Raw genomic sequence first — 16,445 nt, forward strand, 5'->3', positions numbered from 1 at the left:
GGAAGGAGATGCAGCCGGGAGATGAGCGGCGCGAGGCGCTCATCTCCCGGCCGGTAGCAGCGGAAGGACCGCCGGCGTCGCTGACCTCCATGCGGAAGAGAGGACCGGGGAGCGGTGCTGCGGGTCGGGATACTTCTGCTGCGAGCGCCCGCTCATGTCCCGGGTTCTCGCAGCGGAAGTACCCGCACAGGCAGCGCCGCTCCCCGGTGCTCACCAAGACGATTCGATGATTGGTCGTGGTCTTCGGACCCGACCAATCACTGCTCTTACCGCAAAAGTTAAACACCGCTGTGCTGATTGGTCGCGGACGCTGCCCGCGACCAATCACCGATTTGGGCGCCACATTTAAATATCGGCCGCGACCAATCAGCACAGCGGTGTTTAAATGTGGAGCCAAGATCGGTGATTGGTCGCGGCCGATATTTAAATTTGGTTCCCAAATCGGTGATTGGTCGCAGGCAGCGCCAGCGACCAATCAGCGATTTTTAACACAAATGTCCGGACCTTAGTAACACCATGCGGATACTGTGGGGACATCAGCGGCTAGGGTGTCAGCGGCGCTCCCCGGTCCTCACTAATACGATTCCGCTCCCCACCAATACGATTCGCTGATTGGTCGCATGCGGAGAGCGCGACCAATCAGTGATCTTGGCGCTAAAGTTAAACACCGCTCTGCTGATTGGTCGCGGCCACTGCCCGCGACCAATCACCAATTTTGACGCCACATTTAAACACTGCTGTGCTAATTGGTCGCGGCTGGCGTCCGCGACCAATCAGCAAGCTTGGCGCCAAATTTAAACAATTCTCTGCTGATTGATCGCGTACGCCAGACACGTCCAATCTGCGAGATGGGCGGCAAATTTAAACGCCGCTCTGCTCATTGGTCGCGGCCGGCCGCGACCAATCAGCGATATAGGCTGCAAATTTAAACGCCGCTCTGCTGATTGGTCACGGCCGCCAGCGACCGCTACCAATCAGCGATTTTGGCGCCAAATTTAAACAACGCTCTGCTGATTGGTCGATTTTATTGCCAAATTTAAACAAGCTCTCCGGTCCTCACTAACACAGTTCGCTGATTGGTCACGGGTGGCGGCCGCGACCAATCACCAATATTGCCGCCAAATTTAAACACCGCTCTGCTGATTGCGCCCGGTCGGCCGCATATATATTCTAGAATACCCGATGCATTAGAATCGGGCCACCATCTAGTATAATATAATTACTTAATGAAAAATTATCTATTTCCTCATCTTAGTGCACCATGTTCTTTTGTAATCCCCAATATTTAATGATTTCACCCTTCAGGCATCCAGATACTTTCCGACGTGGCTTGTATGTTTTGATGTAAAGGTCTTGCAGGAATGTGACACTTAGCCAAAACTGTTGTGTCTTCGAATGAATCCTGAAAATTGTGTATGAAGATATGTTTTGTTGATACCTTGCATGCGCTTGTTATTCAAATTCTTAATTGCTGTACAAAAGACACCATTAACCAAATTATTTGCTTGACTGGAAGGATAGCACTGTGAAAACTGGAAGCAACTGACCACACCATGGCTTGAGTAGCAACATAGACCATCACTGATTTCTGCTCCCAAAATAAGAGTTGGATTGAGTTAAAATAATACTGTAGAGATTTGAACACATTAGTGCCTGGTTTGGGCATTTTTCAGCTCCTTACTGTTGACACATTTAATTTTTTTCTGTGACTGTCCCTCTCCTTTTCACCAGCGACTTTGCCTTCACACATTATTGTCCTGTAACAAAATCTCCTAGAGTCATACAATAGAAACTTACTAACTGCTCTTCCGGGAGTATGAGAGGTTGTCAACCAACTTTTCATGGAGTCTGGCTTATTGTCAACCAACTCTTCCAGAAGTCTGCAAAGTCTTCAACCAACCCTTCCGGAAGTCTGTAATGTTCACAACCAACTGTCCCCCGAATCTTTGAGGTCAATAACTAACTGATTTGGAAGTCTGTCAGGTTGTCAGCCAAGTCTTCCAGGGTTCTGTGAGGTCTCAACCAATTTTTCGGGAAGTCTGGGATATTGTCAATCAACTCTTCTGTGAGTATGGGAGGTAGTCAACCAACTCTTTTGGGAGTCTGGGAGATTATCAACTCTTTCGAGAGTCAATGAGGTTGTCAATCAACCCTTCCGGGAGTCTGTGATGTCAACAAGCAACTCTTCCAAGGATCTGCGAGGTCATAAACCAACTCTTTTTTGGAAGTCTGCGATGTTGACAACTCTTCCGGAAATCTGTGAGGTCCGCAAGCAACTCTTCCGGAAATCTGGGAGGTCTCCAAGAGCCTCATAAATGTTTTGGGGGGAAAAATTGGCAAGTGTGGCATAAACCGTCCCTTTGATAGTCTTTAACTGCACAATGAGAAAAAGGACTTTTAGCAACTATGCATCGTGGCATCCATTGCATCTTTGAGCCATATACTGCCAATTTCATGGGGGGCATAAAAAATGTTTATTCTGTTGAGTAACGTTGGATGCTGATTGCTGAGATATTAGAAGTATAGCTTCTAGAAGAAAATATCTCTAAAATGCAGTGCCGTAGCAAGGCACCGTACTGTGACCCATGAAGTGCCTATGACTCCATACAACAGTCATTTTATTGCTGACTAGTCTCTCCAGTCTATGGGGGGACAATAAAGGGGCATTACAATTTAAGCATTAGTTATTATTGGATGAGTTTATCACAATTTTTATATATTTATTCCACGTTCATCAGCTTTTTTGTGAATGTGACAAATCCTGGAAAACCCTCGTAAACTCAATGTATTTTTGATCGCACATTCTTAATAATGAAATGCATAAATACATGTAAATGATATATAAAATATACGCACGCAGCCCCGCCATGTAAATGTTTATCGGTGCCCTCACGCCGGAGCTTCTCATGAAACGCATTGTGCAGCTTCCATGTGAAAATACCGTTGATGTAGATTTATGAAGACACATTCACGTTCTCAGTTCTCCTTGAAGGAGTGCATGAATTTTGGACTAAGTATATTTGAGCTGTCACTTAGAGCCGTGTGCAGTTTGTCAGGAGCTATATTGGTGGTGGTCTCGTGAAGGCCTTAATTAGTGCAGAATGCAGACCTCTGTACTCCTGCCAGCCTGGATGAAATGATTTTGGAAAACAGCCCAGAGAGAAGAATTTGTCATAGGGTAGAGCAGTTCCAAATGTAATAACCCAGCGAGCGGCGTGGACAAATTGTTTCTCTTAGCTGATGTGTTTGAACTGGTATTTACCTGTCTTATCTCATACTAAAACATTTAAAACCAGTACTGCATGACAACATTGTAGGATTATGACTTCATTTTTTACCTCTCAGGGGGGCGCCACATGGCAGTACCACCACTAATGACTGGCAGAAGTGACTGGTAGGTTATTCTTGAGTCTTCTCTTAACACCAACACCAGAGATTCTGTCTTATTAGGGAGGATTTCCAGGAGTTTTCGATTGACGAATTTGTAATCCGCAGAATTTGTGATTCTTGCTAATCAAATTTTTTTTATTTAGGGATAGGGGGGAATCAAAGCAAATTTAATCTACTTCAAACTGATTTTCCCATCTCTACAAGGTAGACGTTTTAATATCAGATGGGTTGGACCCTCACCAATCATCTGACGGTAGGGGCCTTGGCACTACAACTATGGCCACAATTTCTTTGTGGTTTACCAGGCTCTGTGCCATAGTTTTGATAGTGGCTCTCTGCAACCTTGTTCTCATGAATAGGGCCAATCTACGAAATCAGACCCAGCCACCACTAATACCTGTTAACACATTGATTAAATTGACTAAGTCCTCTGATCGTTGGGATTGTCAAGAGTCTAACCCCTACCAATCTGATAGTGATGGCCTTTCCTAAGGAATAGCCATCATAGAAGTCCTGGACGACCCTTGTAACCAGTTCATGGCTGGATCCTTTTCCACCCTTCCTGAGCAGGCACATTTTTGGATTTTTTCATACATGCACTTTTGACAGCTGTAAAAATAAAAATTCTCTTTTGGATATCCAAATAATTCTTGACCGTTTTCTCGTGATACATGGGGCTTAATCTTTGTCATTTTTATATTCCTACTTTGTTATTATTGCTGATATTGGGGGGAGGGATGTAAAGAAAACAAACCACGAAATACAAAATAAGGGATTAAGTACGTACTATTAGAGAATATGCCGCCTATTTCCTAAAAAGAAACAGAAGGTACAGTAGGTGCAGGGTAAAGAACATAAACAGCCTAGCGATAAACCCTAGCTGGTCTTTCATTGCCTGGCTTAAACTACAGCAGTATGGCTGAACATCCAAATGTGACTATCACCAGCAGGAAATACCAGCAGGAGGAAAGTACATAAAGCCGCACCCAAAAGGTGATAGGGCAGACAAATGAGTAAATGAAAACACCTGTTACCCTAGAAAGACTGAAGCAAGGATAGCAGAAACTAAACACCCAGAAAAAAGGTGTATCTGCTGTGGCTCGGCGGACAGAGAAGTCGACCACAAAACATAGGCTGAAGGGTTCGAACCCAGATGCATGACAATACCAAAGTCACAGTATAAGGCCATGGCCCCACTATCAGTACTCAGTCAGTATTTTTTCTCAGGAGTTGGAGCCAAGACCAGGTGAGGAACAATCAGAGAAAGGGTATAATAGAAACAAGTGCACAAATTATGCATTTATCACCCACTCTTGGTTTTGGCTCCCACTCCTGAGAAAAAATACTGACCAAATACTGATAGTGGGGCCGTGGCCTAAGGGTTAGGTCCAGTGTCCCTCCACCCCGATGTGCGTTTCATCATATTTCTTCAAGGGGGCGTGACCACAAAGTACCACTAAAAACATTGTACACTGCTTTCCAATTTACATTAAAAATATTTCTATATATTGGACATGGTATCTTGTCTTTTTTTTTGTTATGCGTTTTTTCTATTTTATATCTGCTTTATTTATTCATTTATTTTGTTAATTTATTTCACACACTGTGCCCCCCATAAGGTTATTTTTATTTATTTTTTATTGCTGATTTCCCCTGTAACTGTGACTGATATATTAGCCTCAGTTACAGAGGAATTTCAGCCTCCTGTCTGCATAACAGAGATGACAGCATCTCTTGGGACCCAGCAGCTACTGTTCCCTCCTTACACCCAACAATCTCATGTTGATTTGGGTCCAAAGGAGGAAGCATGGTTACTACTACTTCCAGATCTAAATAAGCAGTGGTTCAGCACTGTGTATACAGAGATAGAGAAGGTGAACATATTAATAAATAGAGATGAGCAGATCAGGGAAAATTTGAATCTGCCTGTTCACATGGCTTTTCCTGGGAAATGTGATTCGAGGTTATTCTCCACAAATGTAATGTCCCTTATTATTCTCTGGAGTCTCTCCCGACCCCAGAGCCCAATAAGCGTAAGAACTAAAAAAAATACTTATACTCCACGAACCTTTCATCTCTCTGACCCCTTCACTCCTCATTATCACCTGTTTGGTCCTTGTCGCATCTTCTGGTCACTGTCATGAGTGCTGCAATCTCCAGGACTCTAGCGCTAAACCGGGACTTCAATCTCTACAATAGTTTTAAGCATGCAAGGTCGCGGCAACGTTATGGCTTTTTGCGTGCTTGTTCCAAAATTTTCTGTTACCATTCTCTACAGCTAAACAGATGACAGAGAGTATTTTCCTTTTCAATGAGGCCATATATATGTAATTTTTTTCCCTGGTGTAAATGCTGCAGTTCTCCTGAATCCGGCGATGTTCTTCTTTTGTTCCTGCGCCTATCCGTTCCTGAGATATGACCCCTTCTTCCCTGTGTATAAATCTAGACTTTTTTTTTTCCATGTGGGTTTGGTCCTCAAGTCTTTTTTTGTGGGCGTCACCTTGAAGACCACTCCTAGTTGGTTAAAAATACTTTTTTATGCAGAGAAGATTGGGCCATATCTCAGGATTGGAGAGGCGCGAAAACAAAAGAAAAACATCAGGGGGCACAGGCTGTCATCAGGGGGCCTGCAGCCTGTGCCCCCTGATGACATCTTGATTGAATATTCCAGCATGCATTGGGGTTTCTCAAACCGAGCGTCATCAAACAGGAAGTTGGTTAAAAAAAATAAAGCAAATAGACTAGAGAGGGAACGGTAGGGAATTTTTAATTAGAGTATATTGGAAATGCAATTAGGTTATTACATTGAATAGAGATTTAGGATTAAATCAGTGTTTGTTCGTTTCGGACCACCCCTTTAGGTGTAGGACAGCATATATGACCTTCAACATGGAGATGGGAAAGGTAGACTGATATAGTATAAGTGGCTGTGGGAACTATTAAAAATGCCAGAGTAGCCCACATAACAGAGACCTCTACAAAATCCTGAAGAGTAAGGCGTCACTAACTAAATGTTGTAAGATAGGAATGGAGAACTGTACATGATTGTATAATATTGTTATTTTTGTTCAATTTTCAGAAATCTGCAATAAATACCCATTAGAATTCCATAGATTTTCCATCACTCGATTACCTTTTTATATGGTGGAAACTTCCCAAAGACTCAAACATTTGACCGATTAGGACACTGAAAAGACCATCTTTGATGAACGATCAAGTCAATGTCAGGTCTGTGAACTAAGGATCACGTTGATATCTTCATGTCTGCACTGTGGCTTCAGAAGAGGTTTAGAAAACATGGACATTAAGGTCCAGTAATTTGGTTACTTTATTTTGGTTGGATGTACTGGTGTGGTGGAACTTATAGTGTTTGGAGCTAGAGGACACGGCAATGGGACACAACCTGAATCGTAAAGTCTGAAACTTTACCTAGTACGATAATTTTATCATCAACCAACGTTCAATCATCGACTGGTGACAAAGAAACAATCAGGTCAGTGATCGTTCTGGAATGATCAAGTCAATGTCAGATTGATGAACTATGAATGAAATTGAGACACCTTCACGTCTGCACTGTGGATTCAGAAGAGGCTTAGAAAAAATGGACATAAAGGGCCTTGTATTTTGGTTACTTTACTGTAGGAGAGTTGTACAACATAGACTGATGTGGTGGAACTTACAATGCTTGGAACTAGAGGACACGGCAGTGGGATATGACCTGAATCGTAAAGTTAGAGACTTGACTTAATAGGATAATTTTATCAGACAGTCCTCAACCAACATTCAGTCATCCACTAATGTAAAAAAAACCATCAGGTCCATGATCTCTTTGGAACGATCAAGTCAATGTCAGATCCGTGAACTAGGGATGATGTTGAGATACCTTCACTTCATGTCTGCATTGTGGCTTCATTAGAGAACATGGAGATAAAGATCCATATCTTTTGGTTACTTTCCTGAAGGAGTGTTGGACGATGTGGTGGAACTTCTGGTGCTTGGAACTAGAGGACATGAAGATGGGACAGGACTTGAGGCACAAATGTTGGACTTCTGTGAAACTTCCAGGTAGGATCAATTTAGAATTTATACATATTGTGTCAAGGCAGTAGGTTTCTTCCACATATCTGTGTTTTAACTAACTGCACCTATGTATGGGGATATAGCTGACCAAAGTGGACAACCACTTTAAAAGGGGTTGTCCAATTCACATATTTTTAGCCCATAAACTCAGGGATTTACAAAACAACAAACTGAGCTTTTACTCACAGGGTCCAGCGCTGCCTTTCGCCGCTGTTGTGGTCCTTTTTGACTTCACAGAGTTTAGCCCTGCCTAAGTAGACAGGACGTTGCCGCTGAAGCCTATCCACAAAGACAAGAGTAGTAGCGAGAAGTAGTGATGGATCCCACGAAAGTGAGTAAAAAATCAGTTTATTTCACACATCCCTGAGCAAATGAGCTATTAAGCTTTTAAATGAAACAAATCTGTAAAGAAGTTGACTACTTTAAGCAATCCCTTTTTAAGGTGCCCACCTAAGACAAGGGTCAGCTCACTCCGTTGACTTTGCCATACACATGAACTCCGCCAACTAAACATGTGTTCTCTAAGGGGAGAGGTAAATAAGCAGCAGCGGTCTTATCTACCAGGATTGGGTGTTATAATCAGGGCTGGGACAAGGTATTTTGTTGTCACCATCATCAATACATCACCAAATTTAAATTTTATTTTTATCTCAAATTATTTTTTAAATGCTTGCAAGCTGCAGTTCCCAGACACTGCCTAAGTAAAAGGGTGTCGCTGTTCATTTAAAAAGAGGAGGGGGGGGGGGGGGGGACAACTTTTTTCTAGATTTTTATTTTTATTTCAAATTGTGTTTTAAATGCTCTCAGGCTATGTTCACAAATTGCGTTTTTGCTACGCTTTTTTTTTACATTTTTTTTTTCTTTATCCCAAATTTTTTTTTTTTTTAAATGTAATGAAGATTTACTGTATTCAGTCACCTCCCCTGACACCAGACAAGGTTATTAAGGTGAGAAGACGCCTGCAAAAAAAAAAAACACAGCGCAGTATACTGTATATCAGATTACAAGGGCGAGATTTGCCGATTAGAGACTTCCTGAATGTCGTCCTCCGGAATGTAAAAAAAAAAAAGACAAAGGTTAAATCAGGTAAAAAAAAAAGTTGTTAGATGCCATGAGGTGAGCACAAAGAATCTGGGGCCGAATCTGAGCTTATCTCTTGTAGCCCACCCTGTGATCCCCTTCCTTTTTCTGACATATGTCATGTAGTGGTTAATGGGGCAGAAAATCAGTGTTCCTTAAAGTGCTCTCTCTGTAATCAACATCCTTTGAGAGATTAGGTTACCCCTTTTTCTATGCATTCCCACGGAGGCTGCCAGAGAAAAAGACATTGAATGTGCTGGAACGGATTCATACAAATTAGCTCCTGTATGGACGGGCTCCACCTCTGGATCATTAGAAATTGCAAAACCTCAGGGGTCCGAGAAGGAGACAGGTGTTACATTTCATGCCTATTATATCAGTATCGTAATAAATATCTACCCCCCCCCACCCCCATGTTTTTATTTTTTTTTATTTTTACATACAAATGATATCTTGTTCAGAAAAAAGACAATCTGGAAAGTTTTTTTCTTTAAAGGCTTATTCACACATGAGTATTTTTGATCAGTATTTCAGCAGCAGAAGGGAAGGAAGGGAGACACAGATTCTCTACTTCGTGGGTAGGCGGAGCCCCATAGGATAGTCACCTCAGATTGGAAAATGACGACCGGCCCCTCCAGTATATAGGCTCCTCCTACTCCCATGTTCATCAGTCTTTTTATCTGAGGTCTCAGAGGATAGTCGCTGCTTCGGCAGCTCCTCAGAAGAGTTTGTTATTTTATATCCAGCGAGTCCTGGACCCCCGTGGTCTAGAGGTCTCTGGGGGTCTCGGCGCTGCTGAGACCCCTGACCCTCCCCTGGCAGCTCTGTGTACCCCTTGAGGAGGTTCCCACTTATGCCTGCCGGCCCCGGGGGATACAGGGCTCTCCCTGGCGGAGGCGCACACCACACATCTGAGAGGGTCCCTGCGTGCTCCGCCATAGGGGGGAGCAAAGGGCCATGGCGCCACACATCCCTGAGGATCCCTGTGGCGTTCAGCCGGGTAAGTGCTCTTTGGTCTAAAGAGTATCTTTGACGGCTACGGCAAGTGTACTGCCTGTGTGTTTCTTGTCTATTTCAGACGCTGCCTTGACTGGGGAGCAGAGACGGAGGCCAGTAATTTTTATTTTTTATTTGCGCATGCTTTTTCGTTTTTGCTTCCTGCCTTCATTGAGGCAGGAAGCTCCCTGTATTTGCGCGCGTTTCCTTGCTTTTATTGACTTGCTTCCTGCCTTCATAGAGGTAGGAAGTTTTCTGCCCTCGTTTTTTGAATAAGCGCGGGCTTTGGTGGGGGTGTGGCCTAGCGGGGGCGTGGCCTAGCGGGCTTGCCCTAGTGGGGGCGTGGCTTAGCGTCTCCTGGCTTCCTGCCGTCATTACTTAGACAGGAAGTGCTTGGTTGAGCACGCACTGGCAGTCCCTGCTTCTCCCTCCGGCGTCCAGCGGCATCTCCTGCTCTCTGCTCCCCGTCCGTCCGTCCACACACTTAGGAGGAGTGGTCGCCGCAGTACCGGTGAGTCCCCTCTGCCTCTGGCAGAGGTTCGTTGTCAGTGCTGTCACTTCGGCTACCTATTAGGAGTCCTCGTGAGCACTGCCGCTTTCCCTCCTAAAGCTATTTACTTCACTGACCTTTTAGGCAGCGTAGTATTATAGTTGCTGTGATGTTAACCCCTTCTGAAAAAGTGGAACTTTAGGGGAAACACATGGTGTTTAAGGGAGTTTCCCCCTATTGATTTTTGCTCGGCTTTCTGGGGTAGCTCTTTTCTAAGGGTGAGCTTTAACCCCTCAGAGCCTGACGCATATATATATATAAAAAAAAAAAAAAGAGTGAGTTTTGAAAACAGGCTGTGCAGCTTTTACACTTTTTTTGCCATCCTTGTTGTACATCCTGGCATCTGGTGTGGGTGGCATGTTGGATCAGGGGCCTGGGAGTGCGGATCTGTCTCCTGATCCGTTTCAGGTTCAGTCGCACGCCTCTGATACACTCAGGCCTTCTACTACATCAAGTTCATCGCTCAGTGATGTTAAAGTGGAGGCGCTCACTCGCTCCATTGATAGTCTCTCTAGTCTCCTGGGACAGTGGGTGTCAGCTAGATCACACCCAATGCCACGAGGTAAAAAGCGCCACAAGACTATGGTGGCGTTGTCTCCCTCGCAGAGCGCATCAGAGGCTTCGGATTCACCAACAGATTCGGTTGATGAAATTTCTGAGTCCGAAGAGGAGGATCAACAGGATCGCTCTGTTTCTCTTTCAGGTCGTGTAGATGGGCTTATTAAGGACATGCGGGAAGTATTAGAGCTGTCTGAAGAGCCGACAAGACCGTCTAGGTCGGCCCGTCTGTATCAGAAGACGCGCCGTGTTCGTTCTACATTACCTGCGCATGAGGAACTTAACGAAGCGGTGGAGAAGGAGCATCAGTGTTCCTCGGAAGCGTTTTTTTTTTTTGATGCCCTATATCCCTGTGCCAAGGAGATGGTTATTAATTGGGTTCCCTCTCCTGAGGTGGATATATCTCTGTCTCAGCTGACCAAGTCTTCCCTGCTTCCTGTTAAAGGGAGAGCCAATCTTCAGGATCCTTTGGACAGAAGATCGGAGTCAGCGGCGAAATCCATCTATGAAGCCGCAGGTCATGGTTTCCAAGCGGCCTTGGGGGCCATGTGGGCCGGTGAGGCTTCTCTGCGGTGGTTGGATCAGCTGCGTGCGGCGTGGCAGGATGGGACTTCGCGTTCAGAAGTGGAAAAGCTTTTTCAGCGAATGGAAGAAGCTATGTGTTATGGCAGAGATGCAGTACTGGACACTGCTTCAATTCTATCCAGGGCTCAGGCTTCGGCAGTCACGATTAGAAGAGCTCTGTGGCTTAAACAGTGGACCGGAGATGCGGTATCTAAACAGGGATTGCTTAGTCTTGCATATAAGGGCGGTCAGCTCTTTGGTTCAGATCTTTCGGAACTAATTGCCAAAGCTAAAGCTAAGGATGTTACTCTGCCTGGGAAAAAGGCAGTGGCATCCACAGCCAGCAGGACAGGGCCCGGCAGAGGTCTTCGGTCCTTTCGGGCCAGGGGACGATTCAGTCAGCCTTCTTGGAGATTGGGTCGTCCCTCATCCTCCGGCAGATCCGCCCAGAAATCTCGTACTCCCTGGAAGCAACGGTCCCGTCAGGACAGACGGGAGGTTGATAAAAAGTCCGCTAAGGCTGACTGACGCCAGGGATCCCCCCGAGGGCTCTCGGGTGGGAGGTCGTCTGCTACAATTCGGGTCGATCTGGGCATCCCACATAGCAGATGCCTGGGTGACACGGGTTATGTCGGCAGGCTATTTCATAGAGTTTCTTTCTCTACCTCCAGACAGGTTTCGTCTGACGGGCATTCCGTCCGTGCCAAGACTGGCTGCCGCACTGTTTCAGGAGGTCGACTCTCTCCTACAGCAGGGTGTGGTGGTTCAGGTTCCTCCGGAAGACCAGGGAAAGGGTTTTTATTCCAACCTTTTTGTGGTCCCCAAAAAGGAGGACAAGTTTCGTCCGGTGCTGGATCTCAGGGATTTGAATATTTACGTCCAGACACGGAAGTTCCGCATGGAGTCTCTCCGATCGGTGATAGCGACCCTGTCTCAGTACGATTTCTTGGTGTCGATAGACATCCGCGACGCCTATTTGCATATCCCTATCGGCAGGGCTCACCAGCGTTTCTTGCGTTTCGCTATAGGTCAAGCCCATTACCAGTTTGTGGCCCTACGCTTCGGGTTGGCCTCAGCTCCCAGGGTTTTTACAAAAATTCTGGCTCCTCTCATGGCGCTTCTTCGAAGACAGGGGGTTACGATCCTCCCCTACCTGGACGACCTGTTCATAGTGTCACCCACAGCAGAGGAGGCAATAACGGCTCGCGATCTCTCCCTTCAGTACCTGATGGACTTCGGGTGGCTGATCAATTGGAAGAAATCGTCATTGGAGCCAGCACAGTCCATTCTTTTCCTGGTGATGCAGTTCGATACAGTTCGGGCAGTTGTGTCCCTGCCTCCTGTCAAACAGACGAACCTTCATCTTCTGGTCCAGGCTATGAGGTCGGCGCTGTCAATGTCCCTTCGGGAATGCATGCGCCTTCTGGGTCAAATGGTGGCAACTATGGAAGCAGTACCGTTTGCACAATTTCATTCCCGGGATCTCCAAAACCTTATTCTGACCCATTGGGATCGATCGCTAACTTCTCTGGATCGCTCGGTCATTATCTCCCGCAGGGTGCGAGAGTCTCTTGGATGGTGGTTACGTCCGGAGTCTCTATCCGTGGGGAAATCCTTCCTTCCCCCGAGATGGTCGGTGGTGACAACCGATGCCAGCCGGACAGGCTGGGGGGGAGTTTGGAACGACCTCTGGATTCAGGGGGTCTGGTCGCCAAAGGAGTCGTCTCTCCCGATCAACATTTTGGAGTTGAGAGCAATATTTCTCTGCCTCCAACATTGGACGGTCTTATTAAGCGGTCTACCGGTCCGGATCCAGTCGGACAACGCTACGGCTGTCGCGTACATCAACCACCAAGGCGGGACGAGGAGTTCCAGTCTCATGTCGGAGGTCTCTCGGATCCTGGTCTGGGCCGAGTCCAAAGTTCCAGCAATTTCTGCAATTCACATTCCAGGGGTGTTGAATATCTCGGCAGACTTCCTCAGTCGCGAGCAAGTGGACCCTGGGGAATGGAGTCTCCATCCAGAAGTGTTTTCTCTGCTGTGTTCCCGTTGGGGGACTCCTCAGGTGGACTTGATGGCATCCAGGCTGAACGCCAGGGTTCCGACGTTCATGTCCAGGTACAGGGACCCGGAGGCGCTGGATGCTTTAGTGGCCCCGTGGGGTCAGTTCAAGCTGATCTATGCGTTTCCGCCGATATCCTTACTGCCTCTGGTGGTCCGACGGATCAAACTCGAAGGGGTATCAATAATTCTGATAGCACCAGACTGGCCGTGGAGGACATGGTATTCGACGCTGGTGTCTCTTCAGGCTGCACCTCCTTTTCCACTGCCCCTTCGCCCGGACTTGCTCACTCAGGGGCCCATTCGTCATCCGGACCTGAGGTCCCTTCGTTTGACGGCGTGGCTCTTGAGACCGAGATCTTGACCCGTCGCGGTTTTTCGCCCGAGGTCATTGCTACCTTGCGGGCGGCCCAGAGTCCAGCTACGTCCAGGATTTATCACAGAACTTGGGAGTCTTTCTATTCATGGTGTTCTGGATCCTCAAGAAACCCGAGGGTTTTTTTCATCCCCAACTTCTTGGCCTTTCTGCAATCTAGTCTGGCCAGGGGTTTGGCAGTAAGTACGGTGCGGGGACAGGCTTCTGCTCTTTCCGCACTTTTTAGGAAGGCTATTGCCTCTCGCAGGGATGTTCGTTCTTTTTTTCGCGGAGTCGCACGTCAGTTTCCGCCACGGAGGGCAGTTGTGGCTCCATGGCGGCTTAATCTAGTCCTGGAAGCCCTTCAGCATAGGCCTTTTGAGCCTATGGATTCTGCTAAACTTTTACTACTTTCTTGGAAGGTGGCCTTCTTGGTGGCAGTCACCTCTTTGAGAAGGGTATCGGAATTGGCAGCACTTTCTTGCTTACCTCCTTTTCTGGAATTTTTTCCGGATCGCGTGGTGCTTCGTACTCGTGAAGATTTTTTGCCTAAGGTAGTGTCACAATTCTACATTAATCAGGACATTGTGTTGCCTTCGCTTTGTCCAGGACCTAAGAATCCAAGGGAGCGGGCCTTGCACTCGTTGGACTTAGTGCGGGCATTGAAGTTCTATCTTACGATCACTCAAGGTTTTCGGAGGTCGGACTCTTTTTGTAATTCCGGCAGGTCGTCGGCGTGGTCAACGTGCTTCCAAAGACACGATAGCTCGGTGGATCCGTTCAGCTATCCTGGAAGCGTACCGGCTCAAGGGCGAGCCTTGTCCGGTTAAAGTTAAAGCTCATTCCACGAGAGCCATTGGCTCATCGTGGGCTTTTCGTCAGGGGGCCTCGGCAGCGCAGCTCTGCCGGGCGGCCACCTGGCGCTCCGTTCACACCTTTACTAAGTTTTATAAGGTGGACGTAAGTGCTTCAGCCGATGCGGCCCTGGGACGCAGGGTCCTGCAGGCGGCGGTAATTTAAGTTATCCCTTTATTTAGTTTTCCATTATTTAGCGCGGTTTGCGCTCTTGCCTAAGTTTTGGGGTATGGAAGCTTCTGCCTCTATTTCCCACCCTTAAGTAGGTACTGCTTTAGGACGTCCCACGAAGTAGAGAATCTGTGTCTCCCTTCCTTCCCTTCTGCTGCTGAAAGACGGATTTTGGTAAGAACTTACCTGTAAAATCCTTTTCAGCGAAGGAAGGAAGGGAGACACAGCACCCTCCCAGGGCAGAAGTGTGTTGTTGTGTTTCTAGATGCAGCGCGTCTCCTTCCTGATGTCGATCTTCTGGACTGGGTTTAGCGCTCTACGGCTCTCCTTCCAGTTTCGCCAGCTCTACACAGTTGTCAGGTCCAATGGGGTATGCCTAAGACTGTGTGTTTCTATTACATAACCTGTTTTCTCTCATTTCTGAAATTTCAGAAGGGGATATGTTGTTCTGCTGGTTGGTCTGCTCTTCCTTAGCTTGTGTACGGACTGATGAACATGGGAGTAGGAGGAGCCTATATACTGGAGGGGCCGGTCGTCATTTTCCAATCCGAGGTGACTATCCTATGGGGCTCCGCCTACCCACGAAGTAGAGAATCTGTGTCTCCCTTCCTTAGTTCGCTGAAAAGGATTTTACAGGTAAGTTCTTACCAAAATCCGTCTTTCATCAGTATTTTTGTCTTCAAAATACAGAACAGGTTTCAAGCACTGTGTAGGAGAAACTAAGTACAACACAAAGGGAAGAGAGGAAGGGAGCCCAAACTCTAGGGAAAGGGGGGAGTGGAGACCTCCTAGGCTGATCTGATATCACCCTGTCTCCCCTATCGTCTCTATATTGGTTCTTCACCAATCGCCGCACAGAAACCTACCCCTATATTTCCCTAGCGCTTGGCCCTGGATAGGGAATGGGGGGTGAGCACTAGTCGATCCCCACTAAGAACTAAAGACCACATAGGAGACAAACACGGAGAAAAGTAGCTTAGCTTGAGCCAACTTCAGAGAGAGAACTCCAAACGTCCTCCTAGCACCAGAGAAGTAGAAAGCAATCTGAAATAGCTCCAAGCCTTCACAAGGAAACATGTGAATATCACTGGCACCTTCCTGCTGCAAAATGAAACTATTTAAACACCCAGGTCAGGGTGTCAATTAGAGCAGGAAGGAGGTATCTGCTGGGTCCTAAAGTGAAACCGCTAAGCAGGTGTCTGTAATGCCAAATCTTCTGCAATCAACTGCAGGACAACTGTCTGTCAGAACTGACACACCCGTGACAACAGGTGTCAATCTTTCAATTATAGTTTTTCCATCCAAATACTGACTTATGACTAAGCCCTAAGATGTAGGTTTACTTAAAAAATAAAAAAAATTTCCACCAGCCACATAAAATCATTCCAACCACCTAAAAACCTGGCCAAGAGTGTAAGACCAAATTCAGACGAAATTGAAACAAGGTCTGAGTGTGAACCGTGATTTCCAGACTGTTCGCAAACTCAACAGGCTCATAGTCACTTCAGACTGTGATATACAGATGTCTTAAAGGGGTTGTCTGCTGAAAACATTTTCTCACCTATCCACAGGATTGGTGTAGCGTCGGCGTCCCTGCCTCCTGCTAGGCAGGGACGCTGTTCCCCTCACCTCTCTGCTCCGTGCCCGGCGGCTTCCTTCCGCTCTGCTTGCAGCGCCCGCTCTCCCCCGGTCACTGTGCTTAGGGCGCGCGCGCGCGCTCCCCCTCTCTTAAAGGGGCCGCGCGCATCGCCCTAAGGAGTCCCCGACCAATGGCCGGAGGATCCC

General features: G+C 46.8%; 1 long non-coding RNA gene across 1 annotated transcript in view; it reads left to right on the forward strand.

The window, feature by feature from the left end:
- Positions 1-6,475: 6,475 nt before the first annotated feature.
- Positions 6,476-16,445, forward strand: part of LOC141164562 (uncharacterized) — a 173,221-nt gene continuing 163,251 nt past the window's right edge. The window contains exon 1 of the long non-coding RNA XR_012250928.1: positions 6,476-7,455. This is a non-coding gene — a long non-coding RNA (uncharacterized lncRNA). The remainder of the gene's footprint in view (positions 7,456-16,445) is intronic.

Source organism: Phyllobates terribilis, unplaced genomic scaffold (assembly GCF_046119375.1).
Source record: "Phyllobates terribilis strain yellow unplaced genomic scaffold, ASM4611937v1 Scaffold_10__3_contigs__length_209671492, whole genome shotgun sequence".
Taxonomy (NCBI): domain Eukaryota; kingdom Metazoa; phylum Chordata; class Amphibia; order Anura; family Dendrobatidae; genus Phyllobates; species Phyllobates terribilis.